A 12,936-nucleotide genomic window follows, 5' to 3' on the forward strand; every position below is an offset into this window, starting at 1 on the left:
TTGGCCTAACAGCACCCTTTGGTCCTAACTTTGGAAATAGATTAGAGGTGGAAAATAAAGAGATGTTGTTCAGCATGTGGTATAGGCCAGAGATGTTTGAAATTGGCAAAAAAGCACACGGACTACAGTGTTACAGATGTCCAAGACTTACAGCCGAGTTACCCCAGGCCAGCTCCACACTCCCCACCATCCAACCACTCCTCCTGCTCAATTAAACCCAAATGGTAGTGAGAATGAGATGAATAATCCTGGTGAGGGGACAAGTTCAGGGACCCCTGTGTCAACACCTACAAGGAATAAAACCAAGAAAGCTTTGCCTTTAGTCACCCCCTTAAGGCAAGTAGTGTGTCCCACAGGAGAAGCTGTGCAGGTGAACATCCCCTTTTCTACTAGTGACCTGAGCAGCTGGCAGGAAAAAGTTAAAAATTATAGAGAAAATCCTGGCAAAGTACCAAAATGATTGGAGTTGATAGTCAAAAATCAAGACCCAGACTGAGGTGATACTGATTTCATGTTGACAGAGCAAACAAAACCAGAAAAAGTGTTGATGATAAAGACAGCCAATGTACATGTGCAGGAAAAATTGCAAGTGGAGCCTTACAAGGTGCAGTGGACCAGTTGTTTCCTATTGGAAACTGTTGGGGGTTGGTTCTTTCCCTTTTCCCTCTGTGGAATTTTCCCCATTGTCATGCCAAGATACCTGTTGACTGGGCCCTGGTGGCAAGGGGGAGGGGAGAGAGGAGGGAAACCCCCACAAGATTCAAACAGCCAGAAGAGGAAACGGAAGGCTGGGTCTCGCCCCATTTCCCCTGCAAAGTTCGGACGAAGAAAACAATCTCCACCTCTGTCCCATCCCTGCCATCCCAGCATCGGGAGCCATCCTCACTGCTGGTTTTTTTTCTCACCTTATCCTGCCACCATCCAGCACTCTTCTGAGCACCAGGACCCACACCGTGAGTGGAGGGCTCTCTCTCCATCTCTCTCTCCCCCTGGGACAGCTCTGCCATCACCCCCAGCCCTCCTGCGACTCTGCGGGACCCGCCCGCCCCCAGCACCGGGAACTGCAGCTCAGGGAAAAGGTGCCTGCAGCCAAAAAACACTGGGACTGAGTTGCTGTTCTGTTTGTGCCTGATTTCATAGCTGCTGTTGGGTTTTGTTTGTCTTGTTAGCTATATTAATAAATAACTGTTATTCCTATCCCCATATCTTTACCTGAAAGCTCCCTTAATTTCAAAATCATAATAATCTGTAAAAAAAAAGGATCACATTTTTCAATCCAAAGAAAGGCTTCTGCTTTCCCTAGCAAACACCTGTCTTTCAAACTAAAACAGAAACACTTTGTGGGACCCAAATGATGCAGGCAGCTGCGCAATGTTAGCTAGATACCAGGAACTAGTCCAATTTGAATTTAAAAGCCATTCCAAAAGCAATACATTGGTCCGGAATATATGATGTTAAACAGGGACAGCATGAGTCCCCCACTGACTTTGTGGACAGGCTGTGAGCAGCAATGCACAAATACACCATCCTAGATCCCTCGTCGGATATGGGAAAGCAGCAGTTAGTTTCCCTGATGTTCATCTAGCAATCTAGCCCAGATATCAGGCAGAAACTTCAGAAGTCGAAAGAGCCTGTAGATAGAGACTTAAAGGCATTAATGAAAAAAAAACAACATAGAAGGTGTACAATATAGATAAACAGTAAAAGAAAAGTCTCCCTACAGCCATAGTGACAGCTCTCGATCAGCACCAGGGGACAGGGGAGAGGATGTGTGTGGGGATGAGGCAGAGGCAGAGGCAGGGGCGAATATACCAGAGGCAGAGGAAGTTCAAACCAGCCACAGGCTAAGTTGGGGCCAAACCAATGTGCATGTTGTAAGAAAAAGGACACTGGAAATGCCAGTGCCCAGAGTTAGCAGACAAGAGTACACAAAACTCTTGTAGACACGCTAGATGATAAAAAATGACCCAGACTGGCAGACCTTCCCCTAGCACACCCACTGGTTAAAATACAGCTGAAGAATGATAAAAAAGTGGAATTTTTAGTAAATACTGGAGCCACTTTTTCAGTCTTGAATCAGGCATTCATAGCTAAATGTGAAAAACATCTTCAAGTAATGGGAGCCACTAGCCAGCCAGGAAATGCAATTTTCCTGAAAACAGTTGCAGTTAAATTCAAGAAGAAAATGGGAATACGCCAGTCTCTTTCTTTACCTAACTCACCCAAATTCCTCCTAGGCAGGGATTTGCTTGAAAATTTACAAGCAGCAGTTCAGTTTAGAAAAAGAAAAATCAAAGGTACCCAAAGACAAATTGATTTTAGCATTAGGACTGACAATAGACACAAGACCAACCAACAATAATAACTATTTAGAGCAAATATTGAACCAGTTGTACCCAAGAGAATGGGATAGTGATACCCCAGGAAAACCAAGATGAGCAGACCCTATTAAAATGGAGCTACAGACAAGAGGCCAGTAGTCAGAAAGCAATACCCTTTAATATTAGAAGATAGAAAAGAGTAGCGCCAACCATCAGTAAATGCCTGACATTAAGATTGTTGGAGGAATAGGAGTCAAAGTTTAATACCCCTACATTACCTATAAAGAAACCTAATGGAACATAGAGACTAGTGCAAGATTTATGGGCAATTTAATGGAATTGCTAAAAGAATTCACCCAGTAGTTATAAATCCCTATACCTCACTAGCTAAACTTACAGATGATTTTATTTGGTTTTCAGTGACAGATCTTAAAGATGCTTTCTTCTGTCTGCCACTTGCAGAAGAAAGTCAAAATAGATTTGCTTTTGAATGGGAGAACCCTAGCACAGGCAGGAAAAACCAACTTACCTGGACAATATTACCTCAAGGGCTGAAAAAATTCTCAGTTTCTGGGAATCAACTGGCTAAAGAATGAGAGCAACAGCAATCTCTGCCTGGGGAAGGAACACTCCTACACTATGTAGATGATTTGATAATTGCCACTCCATCTCCCAAAGAATGTTTTGAATGGGCAGTGAGCTTTTTGGATTTCCTTGGCCTGAATGGTTATTGAGAATCTCAACTGAAAGCCCAGCTAGAAGAACAACAAGTGGCCGGCCTTGGATATGGGGTCTCCAGAGGACAACGGGTCCTTGCAAAGTGCCTGGAAAGAAGCCAGAATTTGCCAGACACCTCGACCACAAAGAGTAAGAGAAGTCTGTGCTTTCCTTGGAAGGACAGGTTGGTGCCAGCTGTGGATATAGAGCTATGGATTGATTGTGAAACCTTTATATGAATTGAAGAAAATCTTTAAAAATACCAAGCAAGGGCTGGCCCGCCTGCCTTAGGGCAGTAGCAGCAGTGATCATGAACATTGAAAAAGCAAGGAACTTCACACTAGGACAAAAGATGACTGTCTTAGTGTCACACATGGTGTCACCTGTTTTAGACAGAAAGGGACCCATTGGCTGTCTCCCCTGAGGTTCCTAAAATACCAAGCATTCCTGGCCAAATCTGATGGTATTGATATTCAAGTGAGCAGTATTGTTAACCCAGCCTCTTTTCTGCAAGGGAAGTCCGAAGCTGAACCTGTAGTACACGACTGCCTAGAGAGCATGGAAGCTGTGTATTCCAGCCACACAGATCTAAAGGAACAGCTGCTCCCAGATTACATGAACTAGTTCACTGATGGCAGCGGTTTGTGAGACAGGGAGTGCTAAGGGTGGGGTACCCTGTGACTACAGTCTTGGAAGTGGCCAAGTCAAGCCCATTACCAGCAGGAACCTGAGCACAAAAGGCTGACCTGAGAGCCCTCACTCAAGCATTACAACTGGTAAAAGGAAGGAAAGTTAATGTTTGGACTGATGGGAAATATGCTTATGGGAATTGTTGATGTCCACGGAGCCATATGGAGGGAAAGAGGACTCCTGACTGCACAAAAGAATCAAATCATCATTAAATATGCAACTGAAATCCTCCTGCTACATGGGGCAGTGGAACTCCCATTGCAAGTGGCAATTGTACATTGCTGAGAGCACTCTAAATGTAACACCCTTACGGAAGCAGGTAGGAAATTTGCAGATTATGAAGCAGGAATCACTGCCATAAGAAATGAACCACTTGTGGCAGCACTAATACCCACTGCAGTATCAGTTAAGTAGCCTGTAAAATACCAACCTTCTGATTATAAATGGATTAATGAAAATAAAGGGAAATTTCTGGAAAATGGTTGGGGACAATTAGACAACAGGTCAATTAATAATATCAGAAAAGTTAATGAGACATAATGTGAAATCTGAACGTGGTAAGACTTGTAAGGGGAGCAGAATCCTTACACCAATACTGAAAAGAATGGCAGGCCCCAGCGTGCAGGATATTGTTAAAGAAGTAACATTACAATGTGTGACCTGCTTGAAGAATAATCCAAATCCTACAGTCATGTTAGAACATGGAGTCATTAGCAGAGGAGCTTTTCCTGGAGACTTATGGTAGAGAGACTTTTCTCAACTCCCAAGAAAGGAGGATTTTTGATATTTGCTGGTACTTACTGATACTTTCTCTGTGTGTCCAGAAGCATTCCTGTGTAGGAAAAATAAAGCTAGGGAAGTGATAAAAGTGTTGTTGAATGAGATCATATCTAGGTTTGGTGTACCTAGAGAAATATCCCGTGACAGAAGATCACATTTCTGTGAACAAATTGTGCAAGTTGTCAGCAAAGCATTAGGAATCCAAGGGCAGCTTCACACGCCCTACAGACCACAAGCTGGTGGTCAAGTAGGAAAGCTGAATCATATGATCAAACAACACATAGCTAAAATTGGTCAAGAAATGAATTTATATAGGTATCAATCTTTACCTATTGCCCTTATCAGACTCAGAAGAACACATAGTCCTAAAGAAAAAGTTAGCCCATTTGAAATGCTTTGCAGTAGACCTTATGGATTAAATGTTACTTATGAGGAAAATTTGGCTCAAGTTGGTAATCAGTATGTCTCTGTCTTGGTTTGAAAGACAGGTGTTTGCTAAGGAAAGCAGAAGCTTCCCTTTGGACTTAAAAAAAACGTGATTCTTCCGATTATTATAATTTTGGAATTAAGAGAGCTCTCAGGCAAAGATATGGGGGTAGGAATAACAGTTCTTTACTAGTATATCTAACACGACAAACAAGAACAACAACAGCTATGAAATTACCCACAAACAGAACAGTAACTCAATCCCAGTGTTTTTTGGCTGCAGGCACCTTTTCCCTGAGCTGCAGTTCCCGGTGCTGGGGGCGGGCGGGTCCCGCAGAGCCGCAGGAGGGCTGGGGGTGGTGGCAGAGCTGTCCCAGGGGGAGAGAGAGATGGAGAGAGAGCCCTCTGCTCACGGTGTGGATCCTGGTGCTCAGTAGAGTGCTGGATGGTGGTAGTTCACAGCGAGAAGACAGCCGGGCAGGGTCCGATGGTGGTTTCCCGACGCAGGGATGGGACACAGACGGCGATCGTCCTTCTTGTCCGAACTCCGCGGGGGAAATGGGCCGAGGCCCAGCCTTCCGCTTCCTCTTCTGGCTGTTTGAATCTCGCGGGGCTTGCTTCTTCCCTCCCGTCCCCTCCCCCTTGTCACCAGGGCCCAGTCAACAGGTACCTTAGCATGACAATGGGGAAAATTCCACAGAGGGAAAAAAAGGAAAGAACTAACCCTCAACATTATCCACCCCGAATTTTCCCCTACCATCATGCCAAATCAAATTAAAAATCTTCAAATTATAGACATCCATACAGTTACAGATACAGGCACAGTATTGTAGGTAGTTCACCCTAAAACAAGGTCTCCTTGGGGTATGCATCTGGTCTTTCCATCCCTTTGCATGATCCACCAGGTACACCCTGGCCCTTGAGCAAAAACCACCCCCCGAATTGGATTGTCTTTGCTGGAGGCAGGGTTCACCCAAACAGTTTTTCCTAGCATACTTCTCATGTGCACCACTGGAACCTTGTCCCCATCTGGTGTTCTCAAGGGCTCAGACTGGGCAGGGCCTGCTCGGTTAGTGGAACCTCGGGTGTTCACTAACCATGTGGCCTTTGGTAGATTAATCTCCCCGTTCTTGAAAGTCCCCCCACCCAGTGCCTTCAAGGTGGTTTTAAGCAGCCCATTGCACCGTTCCACTTTCCCAGCCGCTGGTGCGTGATAAGGAATGTGGTACACCCACTCGATGCCGTGTTCTCTGGCCCAGGTGTTTATGAGGCTGTTCTTGAAATGAGTCCCATTGTCTGACTCAATTCTCTCAGGGGTACCATGTCTCCAAAGGACTTGTTTTTCCAGGCCCAGGATGGTGTTGCGGGCAGTGGCATGAGGCACAGGGTAGGTCTCCAACCATCCAGTGGTGGCTTCCACCATGGTCAGCACGTAGCGCTTGCCTTGGCGTGTCTGAGGCAGTGTGATGTAGTCAATCTGCCAGGCCTCCCCATACTTATATTTGGACCACCGCCCCCCATACCAGAGGGGCTTCACTCGCTTGGCTTGCTTGATGGCAGCACACATCTCATAGTCATGGATAACCTGGGAAATACTGTCCATGGTGAGATCCACCCCTCGGTCTCGTGCCCACTTATAGGTAGCATCTCTGCCTTGGTGACCTGAGGCATCGTGGGCCCATCGAGCCAGGAACAACTCTCCCTTGTGTTGCCAGTCTAAGTCTATCTGTGACACCTCTATCCTTGCAGCCTGATCTACTTGCTCATTGTGTTGGTGCTCCTCATTAGCCCGACTCTTGGGGACATGGGCATCTACATGACGGACCTTTACGGGTAGCTTCTCTACCCAACTGGCAATGTCTTTCCACTCATCAGCAGCCCAGATTGGTTTTCCCCTACGTTGCCAGTTAGCTTTTTTCCATCTTTCCAGCCAGCCCCACAGAGCATTGGCTACCATCCATGAATCAGTGTAAAGGTAAAGCTTTGGCCACTTTTCTCTTTCAGCAATGTCCAGGGCCAGCTGAACAGCTTTGAGTTCAGCAAGTTGACTTGATCCACCTTCTCCTTCAGTAGCTTGTGCAACTTGTCGTGTGGGGCTCCATACGGCTGCTTTCCACTTCCGGTTCATCCCCACGATGCGACAGGAACCGTCAGTGAAAAGAGCGTAGCGAGTTTCATCTGCTGGCAGTTGGTTGTATGGCGGGGCTTCATCAGCCCGGGTCACTTGTTCTTGCTCCTCTTCATGGGCAAGACCAAAATTTTCACCTTCTGGCCAGTTTGTAATTATTTCCAAAATCCCAGGGCGATTTGGGTTTCCGATACGGGCGCACTGTGTGATGAGGGCGATCCACTTGCTCCATGTGGCATCGGTGGCGTGGTGGGTAGAGGGGACCTTCCCTTTAAACATCCACCCCAGCACTGGTAGTCAGGGTGCCAGGAGGAGCTGTGCTTCTGTGCCAATCACCTCTGAGGCAGCTTGAACTCCTTCATAAGCAGCCAAGATCTCCTTCTCTGTTGGGGTGTAGTTGGCTTCAGACCCTCTGTAACTTCGGCTCCAGAATCCCAGAGGTCGGCCTCGGGTCTCACCAGGTACCTTCTGCCAAAGGCTCCAAGACAAGCCCTTGTTCCCGGCTGCAGAGTAGAGCACATTCTTCACCTCTGGTCCCGTCCTGACTGGGCCGAGGGCTACAGCATGAGCGATCTCCTGCTTGATCTGGGCAAAGGCTTGCTGCTGCTCAGGGCCCCAGTGGAAATCGTTCTTCTTCCAGGTGACCAGGTAGAGAGGGCTCACAATCTGGCTGTACTCAGGAATGTGCATTCTCCAAAAGCCTATGGCACCTAGGAAAGCTTGTGTTTTCTTCTTGTTGGTTGGTGGAGACATCGCGGTGATCTTATTGATGACCTCAGTGGGGATTTGGCGCCGCCCGTCTTGCCACTTTACTCCCAGGAACTGGATCTCTCGGGCAGGACCTTTGACTTTGCTCCTCTTGATGGCAAAACCGGCTCCCAGCAGAATCTGGATGATCTTTTCTCCTTTCTCAAATACTTCCATTGCCGTGTTCCCCCACACAATGATGTCATCGATGTATTGCAGATGTTCTGGAGCTTCACCCTTTTCCAGTGCAGCCTGGATCAGTCCATGGCAGATGGTGGGGCTGTGTTTCCACCCCTGGGGCAGTCGGTTCCAGGTGTACTGCACGCCCCTCCAGGTGAAAGCAAACTGAGGCCTGCTCTCTGCTGACAGAGGAATGGAGAAAAATGCATTGGCAATGTCAGTGGTGGCGTACCACTTTGCTGCCTTGGACTCCAGCTTGTACTGGAGTTCCAGCGTGTCCGGCACGGCAGCGCTCAGCGGTGGAGTCACTTCATTCAATGCACGATAGTCCACAGTCAATCTCCATTCTCCGTCAGACTTGCGCACAGGCCAGATGGGGCTGTTGAAGGGTGAGTGGGTTTTGCTGACCACCCCTTGGCCCTCCAGGTCACGGATCATCTTGTGGATGGGGATCACGGCATCTCGATTTGTCCTGTACTGCCGGTGGTGCACTGTGGAGGTGGCAATTGGCACTTGCTTCTCCTTCACCTTCAGGAGTCCCACTACAGATGGGTTCTCCGACAGTCCAAGCAAGGTGTTCAATTGCTTAATGTTTTCTGCCACTACAGCAGCTATTCCAAAAGCCCACCTGAGTCCCTTTGGGTCTTTGTAATAGCCATTCCTCAGGAAGTCTATGCCTAGAATACACGGTGCCTCTGGGCCAGTCACAATTGGATGCTTCTGCCACTCCTTCCCAGTCAGGCTCACCTCAGCCTCCAGCAAAGTCAATTCCTGTGATCCCCCTGTCACCCCAGCAATAGAAACAGGCTCTTCCCCCACATGTTCTGATGGTATCAGGGTGACCTGTGAACCAGTGTCAACTAATGCCCTCTGTTTTTGTGGCTCTGATGTGCCAGGCCATCGGATCCACACCGTCCAAAAGACCCGGTTTTCCCGTGCCTCTCCCTGGCTAGAGGCAGGGCCCCTCTAGCACTGGTTATTATTTCCTTCCTGGGCATACATGTTGGAGGTTCCCTCAAGGGGATCTGACAAATCATCCTCCCTTTTGTAATACCCTGCATCTTGGTTATGGGAAGTTGAGGCTACCTTCACTTTAGTGGAGCTCCTTTGGTTAGTGTTTCCCTCCCTGAGCTGACGCACCCGCGCTGCCAGGGCAGAAGTGGGTTTCCCATCCCACCTCCTCATGTCTTCCCCATGGTCACGCAGAAAGAACCACAGGTCAGCTCGTGGGGTGTATCCTCTATCCCTAGCTGGGGGGTCATTGGGCTCTAACTCTGGCATCTGTGACTCGCACTGGTGCTGCATTGGCCTTCTTCATCTCCTCCCTCATCTCTCTCATCTCCTCTTTGAGTTCCCTAATCACAGCAGAGACCTGAGCCTGCATTGGGCCATTCATTATACTCTCAAAATTTCTGAGCCTATTGGCAACAGAACCCACTGTCTCGTGGTTGGTGTCAGCATTAATGGCTGCAATGAATGTGGTGTATTGAGATGGCCCCAGGTGCGCCAGATTCCACAACATCTGCCCTGTGCACCTGACCTTGTCGGGGTCATTGTCATGTTGTCCACCCCTCCCAAAGAGTATCTCCAGTACTGCCACTTCTCTCAGCTGTTGGATCCCCTCCTCAGCGGTCTTCCAGCGCATTCTATGGTGGTGCTCCTGCATTCTCTCTCTATGGACAAACCTCTCTCTTACACTCATTAAAAGCCGCTCCCAGAGGGAAAGGGGGCCTGGTTCCCTTACGAATATGTGATCCACACCTGAGTCCTGGGTCAGGGGTCCCAAATTCCTTGCCTCAGTACCATCCAGCTGCACACCTGTACCCATAAGGTCCCAGACCCGCAGTAACCACGTTGTAAAAGCCTCACGGCCCCTTCGTACAACATCTTTACGCAGATTACGGAGACTCTCGTATGACAGGGACTCTGTGATGATCTCAACCTCTGGCTCCCCTGCTGGTTGTGAGGGCCCTGCTTTCTGATCCTTATTATCCAGGTGCTTTGTTTTCACCTTAGATTTTCTAGTTTCCACAGGGGCAACTACTGCTGGCTGTGAGTTCCCTTGCAGTTCAGCTGGAGCCTGGAGAGATGTAACATCTGTGGGTTCCACTGCTGCACCATCAGGTTCTCCCTCTTTAAGGCAGGGGGAGAGTTTCTCAAGAGCTGGGGAAAGGTACTCCTTCAGCATCTGGCCCATCTCCTTCACTAGAAACCCCACCCACTCTGGATGGTTCCTTTCTGAGGTGAGCTCTGAGGCAGAATCAGGCTCAGGGGCAACATCCTTAACCTCTGGGGCAGAATCCTTAGTCTCTGTGGCCGGGGCAGGGTCAGGCTCTGGGGCAGGATCCCTATTTCTTGGGGGACGTATCAGGGTTGTCATCCAAGTCAATCTCCCCTCATCTCGGAATGTTAAATAGAACAGGTTTACAAGGCCTATTAGCAATGTCAGCCACTGTATGACATCATTACTGCTTAGAAGAGATTTGAACCCCTCAAAAGCTGGTGGAGCAGACCCAAATAACTGTGTAAGGGGTTGGGACAAAATTTTCCCTGGTGTCATATCCTCACAGTATGTACCATTATTAAAGTAACCCCAAAAACATACAGTTAGAGTGTGATAGCTCCGAATCCATGTGCCCACTTTCCAGAGGAAGTTAAAAATCCATTAATTTCTCACGTTATCAGCCCACAAAAGGAACTGGATAATAGTTACAGCAGCCTGAGTTATAGGACCCATGTTCAAGTAAGGGATTGCAAATGGGAGAGATAAAGCTGTGGCTACATGGAGCCCAAACCACGGTAAGCTGGACAACATGATGCCACCTAACACAAAACTGAGGTAACTCAAGAACTGTTATTCCTTTTTCACCCTTTTCTCTCAATGCCCTCGGGCCCCACGTTGGGTGGCCAAAATCTGTCCTGGTTTGAAAGACAGGTGTTTGCTAAGGAAAGCAGAAGCTTCCCTTTGGACTGAAAAAAAACATGATTCTTCCGATTATTATAATTTTGGAATTAAGAGAGCTCTCAGGCAAAGATATGGGGGTAGGAATAACAGTTCTTTACAAGTATATCTAACAAGACAAACAAGAACAACAACAGCTATGAAATTACCCACAAACAGAACAGCAACTCAGTCCCAGTGTTTTTTGGCTGCAGGCACCTTTTCCCTGAGCTGCAGTTCCCGGTGCTGGGGGCGGGCGGGTCCCGCAGAGCCGCAGGAGGGCTGGGGGTGATGGCAGAGCTGTCCCAGGGGAGAGAGAGATGGAGAGAGAGCTCTCCGCTCACGGTGTCGGTCCCGGTGATCAGCAGAGTGCTGGATGGTGGTAGTTCACAGCGAGAAGACAGCAGGGCAGGGTCCGATGGTGGTTTCCCGACGCAGGGATGGGACACCGGCGGCGATCGTCCTTCTCGTCCGAACTCCGCGGGGGAAATGGGCCGAGGCCCAGCCTTCCGCTTCCTCTTCTGGCTGTTTGAATCTCGCGGGGCTTCTTCCCTCCCGTCCCCTCCCCCTTGTCACCAGGGCCCAGTCAACAGGTATCTTAGCATGACAATGGGGAAAATTCCACAGAGGGAAAAGGGAAAGAAACCAACCCCCAACACTCTATGAATATTTAATGGCTATAAACAGACAATTGCAGCAGAAGTTTGAGTTGTTTGAGAATCACCCTAAGCAGCCAGATCATAAATTGCACACAACTGATCCTGGTGACTGGGTGTATGTGAAGAATTTTACTGGTGATCCTCTGCAAGGAAAATGGGATGGATCCATCCAAGTACTCCTGACTACCTACCTTTACATCCATGTGAGATGTTATGTAGTGATTTGTGTCATTATGGAAATACACCATGAGACCAATATAAACAAGAATACTGAACTCAAAGTAAAGCATGGATATGAGACACAGGAAAATATAACTATTTCATTTATTTAAATCACTTTGCTATGAATTGTTGGGTTTTTTTGGTTTTCATGTATTTTTATTACTTATTTTGCTACTATAATTATGAATTGGATCCACTTTTTATGTATAAGGAAAGTACAGGCTTGTGCAACCATGAACAGACTTGTTACTGCTGTTACCTTCTTGCTAGGAGTGCAACCTGACATGTTTGAGCTTTGTCCAGACCTGGTGGGGGCTTGTAGCTATGACTGCTTGAGTGGTAGCCAGCATGCTGGGGCTTGCTCGGACTTGCACCCCAGCACAGTAGGCATGGCACGGCCCCACCACAAACTGCCTGTAAAAGGGACAGTGACTGGGGGTAAGATGGACGTGTTGGTGGAGTGCAGAGTCCTGCATCCCCAGTGCTGCTTGCCCGTTCCTTATCAACGAATAAATAAATTGCCTTATTGATTGACCTACCCAATTGTGGTGAGTAAATTTATAGCATCCATTTCAGTAAAGGAAACATCTAGCTGGATTCACTGCACCCCAGTGAGGAAATCACCAGCTAAGCCCTGGATGACCAAACCTGTTTGGGATCATGGACTAAAATTGAAATTCAGTCGTAAACCATTAAATTAATATTGTATTTCAGTGTCTTTTTCACTGATTATACTGTCACTGCCATCGATGTTATCACCCATGTAACACTAATAGGAACCACAGCTAATTATACCAGACTCGGGGATTGCTGGCTTTGAAGAGAGAACATTGGAACCTTCCCTTAAATTTGACCATCAAGCAATTGGTCAGATTTGAACCCCTCTAGCTTACAGAATACTAGTGCTCAATGCAGCCAGGCAGGATCTTCCTTGGGAAAGCCCCTTTTCCAATTACTACCTATCAATGAATCAGTCACATACATAGGGCTGAACAACTCTGGAGCAAATCTCAGCAACTTTTCCGGTAACACAGCTGGGTGGGTCAATGTCACTCAGCCAATGTGGGAAAACTGTCTTCTTGATAGACATACCAGAATGGAGTCCATAAGAGTTAACACCAGCTG

This window comes from Cinclus cinclus, chromosome 21 (genome assembly GCF_963662255.1).
Source record: "Cinclus cinclus chromosome 21, bCinCin1.1, whole genome shotgun sequence".
Classification (NCBI taxonomy): Eukaryota; Metazoa; Chordata; class Aves; order Passeriformes; family Cinclidae; genus Cinclus; species Cinclus cinclus.